The sequence below is a fragment of the Rhea americana genome, unplaced genomic scaffold (genome assembly GCF_003343005.1).
Source record: "Rhea americana isolate MKP2758 unplaced genomic scaffold, rheAme1 scaffold_313, whole genome shotgun sequence".
NCBI lineage: Eukaryota > Metazoa > Chordata > Aves > Rheiformes > Rheidae > Rhea > Rhea americana.
The window spans coordinates 650,655-669,963 of record NW_028186439.1 but is presented as its reverse complement, the minus strand read 5'-3'; the positions used below and the strand labels follow the sequence as shown (position 1 = coordinate 669,963).

At 36.6% G+C, this 19,309-nt stretch overlaps 1 protein-coding gene across 3 annotated transcripts in view; it reads right to left on the bottom strand.

Annotated features, from left to right (window-relative positions):
• The window catches only part of ZNF148 (zinc finger protein 148), a 35,339-nt gene extending 16,788 nt beyond the window's left edge, over positions 1 to 18,551 (bottom strand). For 2 of the 3 annotated variants that reach the window (XM_085310205.1, XM_085310208.1), the window contains exon 1: positions 108 to 454. The gene's annotated coding sequence lies outside the window, so the exon portion shown is untranslated. Of the gene's footprint in view, positions 1 to 107; positions 455 to 18,541 lie in introns of those variants that run through there. The other variant, XM_085310206.1, reaches the window with a different exon arrangement.
• Between the last annotated feature and the right edge of the window lie 758 nt (positions 18,552 to 19,309).

The following is a 19,309-nucleotide window of genomic DNA, read 5'->3' as shown; positions in this document are numbered from 1 at the left end:
ACATGTAGATTAAAAAAAAAACCCATATACAGCATCATGGCATTATTAAACCATTTTACCAAGAGGCAGTAGGGTTTGGTGAACAGTGGCAGCCTTTACTTATTCACCTTGCTTTTTCCTCAGTTGGCCTGATCTTGCCAAAAGGCCAGGACACAGCCCTCTAGGCTTCACTGCAAGGTAGTCCTAAGACGACTCTTCTCCTTGGCACACTGGTTGTCCGGGCACCGCAGTGTCAGCCTCCACATTCCTCCCCAGGCCCCCAGATTCCTACCCATTTCACACAGGTCGGCCCTGCTCACTCCTTCAGACACGTTCCCTTCCTCCACCCCTCCGGCTTCCCAGCTGGAGTGGAGAGGAGGGGAAAGGCTGCCCAAACACCAAGGCTTCAATCGTAGGGACAGGGGCAGAGGCGCAGCAGAGGTGGACAATACAGAACAGGCCTGGCCAAAAGACACGACAGACATCGCAGGGAGCATCGTTACAGCATCAGCACCTTTGATTTTGATGCACTCAGAATTACAATATAAATGTGATGTTGGCATATTAGCAATTATCAACTTCAAATTCTCCCTCCCTAACAGTACAGCACAGGGTCAGGAAACAAATCAGCAGCTCCATCTCAAGTCAAGCCTCAGTCAGATGCTACTTTTCTCTCTTTGCAACTCCAGATGACAACTAATAACCAAAAAAGTCTCTCTCTCTCTCTCTCTGCCTACTATTCAGCAGTGCCATCACCCTGCAGAARTTCATGACAATAATCCACTCCCAATTTAGCACCTTGCCAACTTGCAAAATGATTGGATCAAACAAACACAGATRTAATGTTTAAATTCCAGTTTTTAGTTTGATCACAGGAACCACCTTCCAAAGTATTTTCCTCATCTGAAAAATCTTCTGAAAATTCTAAATGTATCTTAATCCATCGTGAAGACTAGTCTATACCAAACCACAGCAAGTTTACAAAATAAGTGGCAGCCCTTCCTTAGTGAAGATTCTGGAGTATTTGACAGGAGTGCAMTCCACCAGCAGAACTCGCTGATGAAGATCTCACAGTTCTTCCACATCAGACTTTGTTTCAAATACTACTATTAGTTCTTATCTTCTGAAAGTAAAATTCAATTTCTTCAAAAAAACAATAAAAAGAAAAAAAAGCCAACTTCAACATCTTCTAGTACTAATTCATGCAGTAAAAGTCAAAAGTGAAAGAACGCTTGTSTCTATTCTCTATCACGATTTTCTAAATTTCTGTATATATCATAGAAAGCCTGACTGACAGGATGTTCTGATAAATACATTTCTGAGTTTCAAATAAATAAAAGGCATGTCAAAGAAAGAAGTTTTTCAGTCAACTATGGATTTTCTCTTAGTAAGTCTTCCTCTGATGGAAGTCAGAATGATGAAGTTACCGAGCAAGATCTGCGTAACTGTAGCCCAAGTTCTGGAGTGCAAGACAGCAAAATAAAATTTTTTAAAAAATCTAATTTATTAATAAGAAAAGCTAACTAGTTTTGGAAAACTGAAACATTTGAGATAAAAGAGTGCTGGTCGATACTTTCCAGATCAACAGCGTAACCTTCTAGCAAACCAGAGATGAAGAGTTCAAACAGTTTCACTGAATTAATAGCCTAGGATATCATACAAACAGCACCTTCCAGAATAGCTATCCTCCAAGATTTTATTAAAACTATTAACAACATCACAAGGTCTTACAGGATAAAACTCCAAAAAAGTAAGTTCCAGCAGTTGGGAAGCATATTGCCCAGAGGCAGGGACCCATAGTCTGGAAGGCCAGCAGAAGCGACAGCAGCCAACAAACCCCGCGTTCTGGGTGAGAGTCCTGCAGGCCAGTCCTTGAAACWGGCAGCAGTTTTCTAGTTTTGCTATTGTCAATGTTTGGAAGCTCAGAATTTTGTCTCAAGTTTTTCAGGGAAAAAAGAATTGTGAAAAGAAACACTGCTGATTCTAGTAAACTAAGTTTTCAACCTTCAGAGGATAACTTCTTCCAACTCTCCCTACCTGTTGGCAAGTTCAGGCTCTGTAGATACCATACACTGACGTGGAACAACAGCTTCCCATTTTAATCTGCTTCCTTTAGCAACTTTCTTTCATATTGGTCTGTAATCCCAGGGCTGATCTCATTCTGCATAGTAGACTGGGATGAAAAAGGGAAGACCTTGGGAAGAACCGACCACTAARCTAAAAGGTCTGAGTAGCTGTTGCCCAAATTTGTTCTTTCTAAATCATGTCTGAACAAACTTTTTTCCTGTATGTGTCTCCTCTAACAAAAGTACCACCTCAGAAAGTTTTGGGGAAGCTTTTCCAACGCAGCTGAAGCCAAAAGCAGGTATTTATAGCAAACTGTTGTTATAGGGGCAAAAACACATTTAAGGGACCAGAAAAAATGCATGCAACAGAAGGACAGGAAGGGAAAACTACTGCTCATAATATTTGCACTTGCAATCTTGTTCACTGCTTTTTCTGCAATTCTGATATGAGAAAGTTCGAAATCCTACTCTTCATTTTCACGGAAATCATCTTCAAATAAGGACAACGTCTTAAATGAGATCGGTAGTGCTAGGCGACAAACTTACTTCCAGGTAATCCAAGCTATAAAAAGAGAATGAAACTTCACACATCTTGAAGGGAAGGTGTTTCTGGTATATCACACAGCAACCTACAGGCATTCCATAACCCTTGAAGTATTTTTTGTAGGTACCTGGGAAACCCTATTGATGGTTTCTTAACAAAAACACAAATGAAAAAAAAAACCTTGGTTTGTTTCTTTCACCAATGCAGGTCTCCCAGAGAGATCTTGCAACAACAGATCTTAGTCATCCTAACAGAAGAAAGTGAGGATGAAATTATAATCTTTTCTGTGTAGAGAATCTTGTGTCAATTAAGAAATATGAGAAGGAACTGAAGTTCTTAAGAATCTCTCTCCTATAGAGTCATTATTTGATAAAGGATGCCATGAAGGAGCGCCGGAGGAGGCTGGTATATTAGGCTAGTCCTTTTAAAAATATAACATGAAAGACACAGACTCCAGGGAAATGAAMAAGCAGATGCCTACTATTTATTCATTTCAGCCTTTATCCCAAATTTATCCGTATTCAGGGTACATCTTATATTGATTATGATACACTGTGATTTTGTTCCATGCTACAGAARTGCAACAGCATAAGCTCCCTGCAGATTCTTTACGGGAATGACATGGATCGGTACCAGAATAGAGGAACTCAAACTGCTGAAATACATTCCAGGAAAAAAAAAAACAAAAACAAAAAAGCAGTATTCAGGTGTGAGAGGTGGTAGCCCTAATCTGTCTGCTCAAACCACTTACAAAAACAGCATAGAAGGTTGTTCCAAATGCAGGATACTGCCATATCACTCTGAAATTAGGCACAGATTGAGGAAATTGTGGATTTAAAGCTATATCCTGAGGAACGTAAGCAAACAAAAATAGGGAGACCAAGTGTTGAAGAATGCAAAAGAGCAAGCTACCTTCACCAGTAGAGGCAGRCAGACTTGTAGCATGCAGAGACTTAAGACAGCAGCTGTCCAGAAGTCAAAACAGCTGTATATAGTATTTATTTGTACTATTAGTTCTCTGAATTGTCAAGGATGTGGAAAAATTTTCCTTTCCCATCCTGACTAGTAGGCTTAGTAGAGTCATGCAACTGAAAGCATTCAGTTGTTTTCCAACCATGATCTTGAGTCATATCAGATGCTGGTACAGGGTACATACTGGTTATTAAATCAGGCTTTCAAACATCTGGCTTTTCATACAAAAATAATGACAACTCAAAGGGTTAGGCTGTATATTCTAGGTGATGAAACACAACACAGATTACATTAATTCAGGTACTATGTGAAAAACCACAAATGAAAATAAGCTAAAAATCCAAATGAGAAGTATCCCAATTGGAATCATCGCAGTTTATAAAAAAAAAGAAAAAGAAAAAGAAAGAAAAAAAAAGGGGGGGGAAATGTCATTTGTCAACTGACTCYTTTTGGGTCACAGAAGAAGAATCCTATCAATTCAATTTAAGATGAGGGAAAAAAGTGTTCTTGGACAAATGAGTTTGAGAAAGAAACTGTAAGTTAAAAGCATTCAAACAAATTCACTTTACCAAGCCTGCAAGAGATCACGTATTTTAAGTGCAAGATGCAACTGTGAAATAAGGATCAACTTAATTTGAGACTACCTTGAGTGAAGCTACAATAATATAAACCATACACTAACATATACATGTACATTTCTTGGCATAAAAGACTTATTCTTATTGCAAAGGTATTTTCCAAAGAATTTCAAAACTTTTATTAAGCTTTAGCAAATCATCGTAAGATTTTGTCATTTTCTTTGAAAGTACAGCTTCTCAATACACAAAGAAAAAGAAAGCCAATTAGGAGAGCTGTATTAAAGTATCTATTTTGCTTGGTAGAGATTCTCCAAACCCCTGCTCTGGGCAAAGCATTTCACAAGAGATTTCTTCAGTCTGAACTACATGGATATGCACACGTTTGGGGGGAGAAGGGAGGGGAAGGGGAGAGACTGCACAGAGGTAGTCTGAGAACATCCCAGCATCTTCTCTTTGGACACAGTGCTCAACAGCTGCTTGCAGAACACCTACAGCCAGCAAACCAAGTTGCTTCGCTTCAGAAACTAGAACTGCGGCAAACCCTACAGCAATACTTAGAACYATTCATTTCAGTAACCCTGACATCAGTTTTTCCGAAGATTACTRGTGCGGTAAGCTGGAGAGCTAAATGGTAAAGAATATATTTCTAATTAAAGTAACAACAAATTAAGCAAAAACATACTAAATGAAAAGGAAAACCACCCTTCCAATTCAGAACAAAAAATTAAAATACAATCAAAAGAAAACAGCACTTAATAAAAACACCCTGCCAGGATGATGTCTGCTATGCAGTGAGGCTGACATACTGAAGGAAAGAATCCAAATTTGTTTGCCACTAGACACAATGCACGATCCAGCTCTTTTTCTCCACACTGACTGATAGTGGGTAGGAGTTATTGTGTTCTTGCTTCTTGTCTTGAACAAGTAGTAAAACATTATTTAATAACAAACAAGCACCCAGAGGTACYAACCGGGTTTACTTAAAAAATAAATTAATATGTGCAGTACCGGGTTGAGTCTCTGGATTACATGYAAAAGATTATTTAGGAAAGAAGAAGAAAGAAAATGCTTTGAAGTATTAATAACCATTAGACAAAATACAAAGACCATCTGCATTTTAGTATCTGTTTGCAKAATAGAACTACTTTAATACTATTTTAATATTTTGCTTTGTTTTTTAAAGATGAACATCTCACTGTAAACAATTTCCTGCAAAAGGTTTTGGAGTTACAAGTCTTCTGCTTTCTTTCAAGTATTAAAAAGCAGAATTGGCTACTTTCTACATCCATATCCCACTCCATTTCTTTCCTATATTAACTTTTCACTGGTTTTCAAAAGGCAAAATAGAATGCAAGAAGGTTGAGGGAGACAAAGTTGGCTGAAATTTAATTCTTTTTCTTGGGAAAACCTTAGCTCCTTCTGAAGAGTTCTAACAAAGACTTGAGATAGAAATATTATTACCACATATAGACAGACACTTCCTTTGGCTGTATTTTCTAAGAGTCAAATCCCAAGCACAAAATCCAGGAAGCAAAATGGAAATTCAAAGATGCTTTTTGCAAACAGATACTCTTATGACAAAAACAACTATCTCCAGGATTCCCTTCACAAAAATTATGACTGAGTTCAAGCCAAGGTTTTAGACATCTTCAGGATAATCTCACTTTGGAAGTCACCCAATGACATTTTTTAATTAAGTTCCACATTTGGGAAGTATGTTTTAATTTAAGATCAAACAAGGCAGACTTCCTAATAAGCAAATACCTGAAGCTATACAATACATATCTGGGTACATTCCTACCACATCCTTTCTTCCACAACAGCCTTCAGAAGAATGAGTGCATGCTGGTCCCAAACAACAAACTATACAAAGGCTACTAACGTAAAATGCACATAAAGTAAACTTAAAAAAAAAGCAATATATGGAAACTTCTAAGCATGTTATCATCTCTTAGAGCCTACCTCTATGGTAATACTACAATGATTTGGGCTAAACYATAAACTTAAATGAACATAACACACACAAAACTACAGAGTTCTGTAAGTGAACACTCTCATTCCAGTATTGATTTTTCCCCCTTCTCTATTTAGAATAAGGAAAGGGAAAAGGAAAGACCTAAGCTAAATAAAAAGGAAAGGTTTAAGCTAAACAAAAAAAGTAAATCATTATATAATCAGAGTGGTTTTACTTACACTTTTAGTAAAATCTTCCTAAGTAGACAAACTCCAATAAAAAGCAACTACAACAGAGATCTACTAGAGTGCGACTGTGCCAGGAGAAGTTCACTTCCTTCTCTCAAAAGGGGAAGATAAAACCAAATAGACTGTGAAATTCAGATAGGGACACAAACAACCAAAAGCCCATTCCAGYGAGACATTTGGCACATTTTCCTATATAGAAGAAGTCAATCCAACTCTTAATAGTGCAGCTGCAAGAAACAATGTGCTACACGGGCTATCTGCCCAAAGGGGAAGCTCCTTGCGTATCTCCCCAGTTCGGCCTTCTTGTTACCTTCATTGGGTTGGCCATAGCAATCGTACAACTGTGACGGGAGCTGGGCAAAAACACACCCACCAGAAAAGCAGTTAGCTTTCACTTGGATCRGTGCGACTAAGCAGGCAGGGGGTACAGGCGACAGGCAGGGAAGAGAGAGAAGGACCGCTTTTTTCAGCAGCAGCCAGTGGTTAGATTAGATTAAAGCATATCGGGAAACTGCTCCGCAAGTGCAACATGCACACACAAGTGGAAGAGTTACAAGTGCCACACAGACATATCTAAAAGCTGTGGCAAATTTAAATCAAGAGAAAAGCACGTATCTACATTCTCAAAGCTTTCTTCATAAAAGGAACTATAAATTCTGCAACTCCCAAAGCTAATGAAAAAAAGAGATAGCAACACGCCCTGATACCATATTAAAACCTACAAGTGCTTAATTCATATTTTAAATTTAGCATCATCATGAATAAATCTGTCATCAACACAATCCTCTCCAAAAGAAAGAAAAAATTCAAACTTGACAGCTTCCTAATGTTCATTTAAAAACTCTATCAGATCCCAAAACATGTTGAGTATTTTGACATCAGAAAAGATATTTAGTTTTACTATCAAAAATATGGATATATTCCAACATAAAAGGAAAACCAATTAGCTTTCATGATACCGAAAGCTTAATCTTAAACATTCTGCAGAAAAATGTTTTCACTTTGAAAAGTAAAAAAATAATGTTTCTAAACAAAGAATATTAAAGACATTTATTAGCTGTTCTCCCTGCTTGGAAAATAAAATATAAGTAAAAGATCTTGAAATTAAAACGCAAGTCTAAAGTACCATTTGTAAGAATGAATTAAAGTGTGTTGACTTGAAAACAGAAATTAATCAAACATAAAGCACTGTAAAAAGGTTCTCAGATCATAACATATTCTAAAATGCAACATACGATACAAGCACTCTTAAGACTTGTTGCACATTATTTCTAAATGCCGCATGTTGCTAAACACATGCCAATATGAGACCTGATCCCACAAAGATTTACACTCATACTGAGCTGTGAATAGTCCTATTACAATCAACAGGATTACTCACAGAAAATCTACTTATTGTGCATAAAATTCTCCACGCGCRAAAATCTTTGCCACCTTGCTTATTTTAAATTCAGTGCTAGATCATCACCAGCATAACCACAGTATAACACCTAAAACATGCATCTCAGAAAGCTTTCAATATTGTATCAACAAAGCCACAGTTACTTGTTAAAACCCAAAAGGATGTTACCAGTGTAGCAAACATACTTTAACTACTAGAAAAATCATACACAATATCATTTTTTAACCTTGAAAAAGCTCACTGATTCTGTGGTACTATGTGATCAACTACTAAAAACCAGTTAATTTGAGAATTTCTATTAGAATTTCTAGCACTGTACAGCTAACGCAAAAAAAAACAAAGCAGGATCTCTGTCCTTACACTATGAAGCACAGACATTCAAAAGTGCTTACTCTGGAGATTTCAGATGATTTTTACAGGCAGGGAAGACAGCACTACACAAAACTATTGTTACCCACCATTTTCTAAATGCTTTTAATAGCTCTAAAACTTCAATTCAACTAGTTAATATTTGATGAAATTTCCTGTATCATGGGCATGCCTCAAGATAAATTCTTGGGGAAAAAAAAATCAGATAATACATCTTTTTTTTTTTTTACAGCATAGTTATTTTTCATAACCAAGTCAATCTAACAACTAACTGTCATTGAAAGAGGCAGTCCTGACCCCTCCTCTTATCTATGAGATTCCATCCTACCTTTTGTGACTACTCTGATGCTCACATGATTGCATAGTAGGTTACATAGTTCACCAGCCTGGCAAAAAATACATGTATGTTTTTAGCTATTAGTTAAATTTCCTTCTGAGTTGATCTACTATAAAGACAGTGTGTCAGAMACAGTTCAAAAGAGGGTCTGGATCCTTTCTGATTCAGCAATCACAGGGCAACTGGCTCAGCCTATCTCATGCAATTGCACCTTGAAAATAAATGGAACAAAAAATATGTTGCTTTAAAAACACTGTGATAATTTTTTTGACAAGCCCCCAAATTTCTTGGATAAATTCCCAAGTCTCACCACTCTACTATCAGCAAATCTGTGAAGCATCTCTTCTCATCACTAGCACCATGTGGTGCAGTTTTAGAGAAGGTAACAACCTACTGTTGCTATCAGTCACCCTACTGGCTCAAATGGCAAAGGTCTGTCTATATGTACACACAACAGAATTTCTGGCGGCTTTTCCAGATTGCTTTTTAAAAATCTCTAAAATACCACACACACAAATCCCAGAAAAGTACAAGAAACTGCATGTACGCATAAAAAGTCAGGGACTGCCAGCATTGAGGTACTTTATTTTATCATAATTTGCCTCTCTAGCCTATTGGCACTATAACAACACTTTTTCATTAAAATATYGCATGCATTTTTTTCTATAAAGCATTGTTTCCTTCAGCACACTGGATAGATCTGCTCCATAGAAACAGGTGAGACCAGTGAGACTACATAGTTAAGGAGATCGCTTATAACATCCTTGTTTCATTCGTTGCAAACGCCAAAAACGGGTAAATGAGGCAGGGACAGCAGGAAAAAGAAATGTACAGTCCTGAATATTTAAGCAGTTGAATGCATTTTTGCAAAATAGGACTCTATCCATGATCTTGTCAGAGATCTTATGCATCGATTGTATAAAACATTATGATATTATGAGCTATTATGAATGACTATATAAAAAAATTCACTTTTTGTTTTTTTAACAGGTAATCAATAATTACACTTCCCTCATTTTCTGGGTGCCTAACCTGACGCATTTAGATCAGATTTACAGTAAATGCCGAGTACTCAAGGCTGCAATTATATCAATGACAGCTGTACTTTTAAAATACAAAGAGGGATGCAATGCTGTGTATCTCGGGGGGGAGGGGGGGGCAAACAAACTGATCTTAAAGATCTCTATGAGCATCCAGACCAAAACTCTATTTTGATCTTACTCCTTCGCATCGATTCTCTAACCATAAATATGAATAAAAGTATCCATTTCATTTCCCTGAGGCACAGTGAAAAACTTGTAAGAATAAGCAATGTTCAATACAGGTCACAAGGGTGAACCGATCAGTTTATAGTACTCTTGTTCCTGCAGCAAACACAGCCCACGAAGGGAGAAGGTGGCACATACGAGACAGCAAGGAAAGCCTGCATCGGTCGCTAAGGTAAACACYGCAAGAAGCCGGACGAGTGGGCTCTAGCCTCTCTTGGGATCTAACCGCTGATCAGGAAGCACACCAGCATGTTTCCACGCAGTGCGGAGTAGCCAGTTCAGTGCAGAATCGCTAGAGGAATTTGAGATCACAGACGTAAGCCTGTCATCAGGAAAAAATAAGCAGAGAGTGACTGAAAAGAAAACACTGGTTTAACCATAAAGATGTAATAAAACAGTACGAGATTTGGCTTCTTTTCTCGACTCTGACACTGCTGTTGAGCAAATCTGTTATCTCGGCAAGTCATTTCCCCTCTCTGTATTTCCATTTCCTCATCTCTAAAATGGGGGCAATGACCACTTAGTATTTAGGTCTGAAAAGAGCAATCGGAACTATTTACGAGGGCCATGCAAACCTACTGACAATCATTATAGAAGTTCACAAAAGAATATAGTCATGCTGTCTTCAGAGCAGGATTAAACAGAGCACAGGAAAAGAACACATATTATGCAATRAGAAAAAAAAATCAAAAAATTGAGCAGCTGCTGATCCAATGAGCACCACATACCTTGTATATTCAATAAGGTGTGGGATTYTATGGGGAGAAAAATTGTGGCAGATACCATTAAAAACTACAATATAATATTCATGTACAAAATAAAAGTAACGTAATATGGTACATACGTTTAATATGTTAAAATTAAGGTGGCATAAGCAAGCTCAATGCTGCAATTTTAATGTTTGAGTGCCTGACTTGCAKCTAAAGATGTTCTTTTAAGACGTGCTTTTTTTATTGTAATATCTTTATTTCAGCTTAATCGCCTTTAAAAGGCCACCTACAGACATTAAAGTAGTAAAATAACAATTAAGGAAAAATTCAAGCCAATTACTTCATAAGTCCACGTAAACTAAATAACAATGGGCAATATGCTAAATAAAGTATAATCGAGAAAATTTTGATCCCCAAACCTTTACATCATCAACAGAAGCTATTTCTGAGATTCTGGAAGACATCCCTCATTTATATACATGACACCACAAGGAAAACTTTTAGGAAAATACCAGTAGTAATCTGATCCACAGGTGAGAGAGACACGAATAACTGAGAGAAAACAAATCTTAAAGAGCACAGACAATATTTCTAAAGCTTATTTAAGCATCTGAAAGTATTATCTCARTATGGTCTCTCAAGCTGTGAGGGCAATGCAAACACATTAGAATTTAGGAATCAGTCTCACGAGCAGCACTTTCAGCTCCAGGGCACAGGTGTGCACTAACTACTCATTTTTTTCCAACTTCATTATGGTAACCTTATTCAGGATAAGGTTACATTCTGTAACATCTAGAAGAAAAGTTCTGAGGGAGCTCATTGGCTCGCCGTAGCCTAACTTTTCACATGGCAGTACTGGCAAGAAATACATTCCCATTTAAGCCTGCCAAAGAGGCYGTGTCATACTCTAACGCAACTTTATTTTTATGTATATCTGCTGCATTCCAGCTATGTTTCAACCTTATCCTTCACCTACACGTGAAAACATAACCTCAGAAAATCCGATTAGTTCAAAACGCAGCAGAACGCCTCTTTAGTAAAAGATTCACTGCAAGCACATCAAACAAGTTCTCCGCTTCCTACCTTGTTTTTCAAACACCACAGCGCTACCTTTAGCGGTCATCTTTCAAAGCCATCAGTGGTCTGGGCCAGAATACCTGAAAGAATACCTGAAATAGTCCCTCTAAAGCTCAAAGACACAGATCACAGCTGGCTGCTCCGCTCCTCAACTCCATAGCATTACTCTAGCTACAAAAAAGATAAAGCCCTTTCAGGGACCTCCTCCATAAGACTAATTCACTTAACAATAAAAAAAYGTTAAACTAAACATAAAACTCTAGGAAAAAAAACTATTCTGAGACTGAAATAAGTTATCTACCTCACTTTTGTTAATGTTAGCACATGCCAACACACATACATAATGCAGTCAATGGAAAAAATATGCCTCTGTAACAAACCCCTGGGAAAAGTAAGCGAGAAACACAAGTGACAGTTACTAATCACAATACACAAGACRCTCTGTAAAGCTTTTGGATGCTTCGGTGATGACAGCTGTGTAAGAACGTGGAAACAGTAAAACAGCAAAGTGACAACGATTTAAGCATCATTACAAGCAGCGCCTCAGACAGGGTATACTGGTAGCCCTCCCAGTCTTACTACGCATGAAGAAAAAGAGGGAGTACGGGATCTTACGACACTCCGTTAGGGACACCGCAGACCAACACCGAACATCAGCCTACCACTGTTCTTCAAAGTATTCAACCAGTTATGAACCGGGCACTAAGGAGCAATTCCCTTCGCAAGAATCAGGGACCGCAGCCTGATCAGCTACAACAGCATTAGGATGGTATCAAACGTCTTCATCAAGAAGTAGAGAAATCAGCACATAAATAGACTTGTGTTAGTATTAAAAGACAGTATGAAAACAACTAGAGGGTGAAGGAGTAGAAATAAACTCTGAATTTGCCAAACCGAGCAAATAGGTCACTTTCTTAAAACACACTGCTAGAACATAAACATATTATAGATCAGGTAAATTTACCAAGACAACACAGGCATTTTAAACAGTACAGTTCTGTACAGTTAGGTTTTTTCTTCATGTTGTAGCAACAAGTCCATCACCACCCTCCTGATAATCAACATTTTTGGTCATACTAAATCAACTAAGAAGTATTCCTGTCCTACTTGCGTAAAATACAGAATTGTAAGTAAACCTTTCTTTAAAAAAAAAAAAAAAATCGTTCAATCCTCATTCTAAAGGAAAAAAATCTGTCAAATCAAGTAACTACTAAATCCATTGCGCTTCTGCAGTATATCGTCTCTTCACAAGATTATTAACAACCCCAACTAGATTACTCATCAGTATTTCACATCTCAAAYAATTTTAAAACACAAGCTCATTTTAGATCAATGCAAGCCAAAACTTGAAATGTCTAGAAGCCACTAAACAATAACACACAAATCCTAGTCCATTAACTAATACTGAAAATGATCCAAAAATGAAATTCAGATTTCTCAGGATCATGCCCTCATATAGAAAAACTGTGAAAATCGGATTCTACTTCAATGACACTGGTACCCTGCAGCTAATTCTCACTAATTAAGTACTAGAATACACTAAAACAGGAATTCAGATGGATCAAAAGATATGATTCATCTTTATAATAACTCCTATAACTATTAGGAACAAAAATCTTGAAATTTCTTGAYGCCACTAACTCACAAGCCAACAATTAAGAGCTATCATCCCAAAGAAGGTCTGAAATATCCTAGAACTCATAGTCTAGTAACTTCATGATGAAGCCAAGTCTTAATAAAACATTCAATACAATCAATACTACTAAGCAAGCAAAAAACAAACCTGTAGAGTAGGAAAATGTAACTTACAGGATTTTGGATAAGGAAAAATCCATCACGTCCTGTGTTTACAGACTATTTTCCAGGTACTACTTTATCATCCGACCCCACGAAGAGTCTCAAGTCCTCAAACAYCAGACTGCACGTGCAGCTGCACTCACCCTGGCTCCCACAATGCACAGACAAGTCTCGTAAGCATCAGAGCAACAATTTGGAGAGAAGCCCAAGATGCAAGCACCTGGGGCTGAGACTCCTCTGCTAAACTTGTGCCTAAACAAAGACYGAAAACGAGAGTTGTTCAATCTTATAGCAAATTTCAGGCATTTAACACATGCAATTACAACAGATCCCATCCTTTTTGCATATGCAGCATTACTACTCATACCACTGCAACAGAGGAAAGCTCCGTGCTTGTCCTGTGACCTATAAGGAAGATAAGCAAGGGACAGCACAAAGACTCACTGGATAGTAAAACGCAGGATCAAGCAAGAGCCTGAGAGATTAATTTTTAATAGGAATTTGTTCTTTTATATTGTTCTTCCTTGAAAAATGACAGTAACCTCACACTTAAAACTGCCTTGTCTTTGGTCCAATAGACTATAGGTTCCTAAGAGGCACTAGAAAAGCCCGAACAAACCTGGTTTGCATGACCCACTTTTAAATGTCAGACAACAAGCACACTGGTTTTATCTACAAATTGCCAGCTATTCTACGTATTCAACCAATATATGATGARACTGGACAAACATCCTCTGCATGCTCCTTTCATATAAACACTATTTTATTCCCAACCAAAACTTCCTTTAAGTTCATAAAAAAGTTCATGAAGATCATAAATATATTTTAATAGCTAAAAATTATTTTCTAGGAGTTACTTAGAAAGATATTACAGGCAAGCTTTGTACTCTCTAAACAGAAAAAGTAACYTTAAAGCCAAACAACCTCCCCTTACTTCTTCATACCACCTAACAACATAAGCTTTCCCTATACCTGGAAGACAATCACACAACTTTTGCATCTTTTTTTTCTGATCCAAGAAAAAATTCATCATGGAGTACAACTGACAGGTTCACCAGGGACACAGGAAGCTCCTGAGAACAGCAACATAATAAAGCTTTCTTCCTTGAGGGATRAAAGCAGTCTTCCTCCCATATAAAAGATTCTTTTTTTTGACACTATTAAAAGCAATATTCATGCAGACACCTTCACGCTAGGTTTTACCAAAAAAGGCTGTAAGGTCAAAACACAAATTGAAAATCAATATTCCACAGACACCTCTAGAAAATATGCAAGTGACTGTGGCCTGAAATAATCGTATCACATCTTGGTACTCTGAGGATTGACCAACTTCCTCTAAAGTTGATCTACTGTGGTCATTACAAAAATTTTCTTCATAGTAAGAAAAGTATGATTACTTTGGCAAAAAGAAGTAGCTTGTGTTTACCAATTTTTCATGAAGAATTCCTCTGTTAAATTTTAAGGACACAAAATGAGAAGATCATTTTTATTTATATAGTTACTGTTGTATCTAGAAATGCTCACTGCTATAAATGACCAAACTAAAAGCTTGACGGTTGTCACCCATCTCATATATGTAAGTCTCTGACAGACAAAATAAAACAGTGATCTATGTCAGGAACCACTCTATAAGCGGTTAAAACCCRGGGAGAATCATATTTCAGGAGGTCAGCAACAGAGAAGATAACTTGCTTTAGAGTATTCTTTAAAAAACCCTGAAATCATTAACTGCATCTGGAAACGTTGACTGTTGCTTACAGACTAAAACTTCATCCTCCAGGAACATCAGATCCCGTGAAATGTACTCATTCCTTGGCTTTAATATTAATTTTGCTCCCTCCCCCTACTTTTACAAAACTGAAAAATGCTTCCAATGTAATATTGCAGATTCATTTGTTGAAGGCAAGACTAAATAGTTTTCACTACCAAATGGAACCTGCAGAAAGCTGCAGAATGTAGAAGTTGCTTACTCACTTTGCCCCTTCCTAGCAAACTAAAGATCACAGCCACTTCCCAGGCAGCTGCCCCATACCACATACTGCTTATGGTTTGGTAAAACAAAATTCTGTTTATGTTAAACATTTGTCCTACTCAAAGCTTTAGGCCAGAGATCATCGCAAAKACAGGATAAAAGCATTTTATACATACGAACACATGCACACACAGTTTTTAGAAGTTTACTACCCTGCTCTTTTTTCAAATCAAATCTCAGCAAAAGCACAACCACATTAACGTACAGGTTAAAATTCAGACAGTGTAAAAACACACTTGTCTTCCCTTTCTTAAATACCACTAGTGAACATACGCTATGACAAAGCTGCCAGCAATCTTTCTCATTCCACCTCTTGAACTAAGGTAACATGACCTAATCATGACTCTTCTAACAATGTCTTTTATATCCTATTTTGGGGAACATAAATAGTAAAAATTAATAGAGACATAACACACTATTATTGCAAAAACATTTAGATACTTGTTGAAGTTTTTACAAACAGGCATCTTTTTACTTTATTGATAAAGCCTCTGTATGAAGCCCTCTTTTCTAGAGCTGTTTTTCAGGCTCCTAKCTGAGTTTATTTCCACATATCACAACAGCTTTGTGCATTATTAATATCATATGTTACATAAAGAAATTATTTGGTTTTACAGACATTTTACAGTGCTGTTTTTTTTGGGTTTTTTTGGTTTTTTTTCCCCGGTGCTAGAGATCTAGACAGTTTATATTTGATAGGCTGTTCACAAATTATACCCCACTGCTGTTTGCAGGTTGGAACTTCTTCCCACACAGATTTCATTTTATCATCAGACTGTTTAATTCTGCACTTATAAAAATGTCATCCTAGTCATAAAGGAAGAATTAGACAGTACTGTCTTAAAGTTTTCTGCACAAACTGTGACGACAAGACTCAGACACTGTAATAGTAATATCTCAGTAGAGTATAACAATTTCAGGAACAGGTCAACAAATATACCATGCACTGTTAAAAAGCAATTTCCCAGTTTTCCAAAGTGCAATGAAATTGTGAAGTAATATAAATTACTAATACATTAGCTTCATTACGTTATCATTACAAACTGTTACTTCTCGATATCGTCTTGAATACATTAACTGATAAATCTCATAAGCATACACTAAAAAGTTATTTCCAAGCCACAGTACCATCAGYTTCTGCATAATTTCCACAATACAAAATTCTGACTGTATGGATGAGGTTATCAGGGATTCTAAGCCTTCTGCATGTTGTACTTTACATGGCGTTTCCAAAGACATTCCATTTCCCCTTAGGACACGCTTACTATCAAGACATGCACTAAATTCTAAGAGAACATATTTTGGATTTTTTCAGATACATTATCTAAAGTGCTGACTATCTGAATGATAAATAAGAAAAATCTCTATACATAATCAGTGGTAGACACTATAATCACAAATAAAATTGAAATACTTGTATATATTATTGTGTTTTAATTTGTATGATAATTTCTAAAGTTAAATATGTTCAACCTATGTCATTTGTATAGTTTATGGCATTATTGYTGATGTATAAAATATTCTGTTCTATGTAAGATGATGAAAAAACAAAATAATGATATATTTAGAATGTATATAGAGTACTAATGAGCTAAACAGATGGAGTTGTGTTTTTAACTGAAAAGTATCAAAATAAAGTAACTAACAGCATCTGTGTAACTGAAAATAAATTCCATGAAAATCAGAATGGGTTTTCTTTTGTTAGAGAGAAGTTTTGCAAATAACTACACATTACAGCCAATGTCTGTGTTTTTGCTGATATGCCATGTCCTATCAATAGTCATGTCTTAGCTCTTAAAAGACAGTAAATTAACTTCAGTGTGAAAACTCAGTAATAATTCAAGGATTTCTGCATACATTCTAATATACAGAAGTGGGGGAAAAAAAAACAATCATCAGTCTCGTGAATCTCAGTACTCCAGGAAATACTATTTTTCAACAAAAAGTACGTCTGTCAAAAACAAACGTATTGAAATGCAACTCAGTCACAGTACTGATGCTTCACATAAGCCCTGCAACTTGATAAAAACAGGCTRACACTCACGTCCCCCTACACCTACGGTGACTTTGTAGAACTTTGTTTCTCCTTAAGCATTCAGTTGCACAGATGAGATTGCAAGCTAAGGGCTTGAATTTATTTCATCATAAATGATGGTGGTTTGAAAGGCAATCATCATTAAAATGCCAGACAAATGCAGAAAAAACACTGATTTTTAAATGAATCTTTTCTGTTCTCTGTTATAACCATGTAAGAGWCTTAAAAATAAAAATATTTCCAATGGCATTTAGTTTTCATTCCTTGTCCAATTCATTTAATATAAAATGCATTGCTCAGTTTAGACAGCAAAATTAAACACCTCACTTTCATGTWTACGGTCCCCAGAACAATACCAGTGTGTTTACACATCAAAGATGTTATACCAACATTACTATTTATTACTTTACTTTTGTCACTTCACACATTTTTTTTTCTTTTATACTAAAACCAAAATTAAATAAAAATAAATTGCTAGTTAGTTTTAAAAAATTAAAGGTTTTTAGATAGACTAAGGCCCCATTCCATCTAGCTGCTCCCTATAGACAAGTCTTCATTTGTAGTATTTACAGTGGGACAACACAAGACYTCACAAAGATCCTAGTAGCCAAAGACATCATTAATTTCTAGCAGCAGAGAGTAAAAGCAATCCCACTCTGCTTTTCCTAAAGCACTATAAAACACTAGACTACAACAATCCTTTCCTTCTCATTAGAAACTTTTTAAATGTTTTACCTAACTCAATAATTTAACAATCAACACCCTGAACTTCACTATTTCCAAATATACATTATTAACATATATTATATCAATGCATGTTATACATYATATTTCATCAGAGTAATAAATTCTTAGAATTCTCTTAATTCAACTCTACTGGTACACAGTGGTTCTCAACTGGAAGTAAGAATTTCCAAACTCCATAGTTTTACAATGCCAACTCCTTCTACAGAATGTGTGTGCGCTCTACAGAGCCTTAAATACTCATACCAATAGACTTAYATACACTGAAAAAAGAGTGAAAATCATCTTTTGAGAAGCTACATAATATTACAGAAGTGTTCACTTAGTGAACAGTTTAGCCTGCGATATAACTTTCTACATTTTGAGTACTTTCTTCTTCCAGCCAATGCAATTTTTTTTAACCACTGTACTCTTCAGGTAGCTACTTACCTACTTACAATTTGATTTCCTAATCCATTATGTTAAGGATTTTCCAAAAATAGAATATGTTTGTAATACAGTAGAAATTAAACACATATGAGCAAGAAGAACAATGACAGAAATACAGATTACATATACATCTATTATCTCAGGCCTTAGCCTGAGGAGCAAACACAGGAAAATTACATGTACAAATAAGAGTTAGAGGTTGACCTCTTCTTTTTTAGCTCTGAATTAAATGCGCTAACTAACTAACTACATATATATTTGAAGGAGAGTGGTGTGCCGATATCCAGAAACAACTAGGAAGAAAACACTTTTGGAAACTGAATACACGTGCACACACACACACACACATTAAGCTGAATATTCATCAAGAAAGGCCATGAGAATGCTTTTCAGGGAAAAGACACAATTGAAACGTTAATTTTGCAGAGTTTTCCTCGATCACTGCAGCAAGATCAGTGCTTGCCTCCACTAAGAAACTGACTGTACCCTGTACCAAGAGCCTGCAGATCCCATTAGATCCACAGAAAAACAGGCCTCACGAACTCCAGAGCTTCCTAGCACAGCCAAGGTTTCGGCAGATGACAGCTGTCACTGGAAGGAAGYGTGCACAAATCCCGAATAGTGGAACTGGAATACAGAAAAACTAACACTGCCTGAAGGTATGTGAACTTTTTACATAGCAGGATGGATCTTAAGTCTAGTTTGGACCATGAGTTTATCCAATCTGATTTTGTGTACAGCCTAACAATAYCTGCAAAAACCGATAGA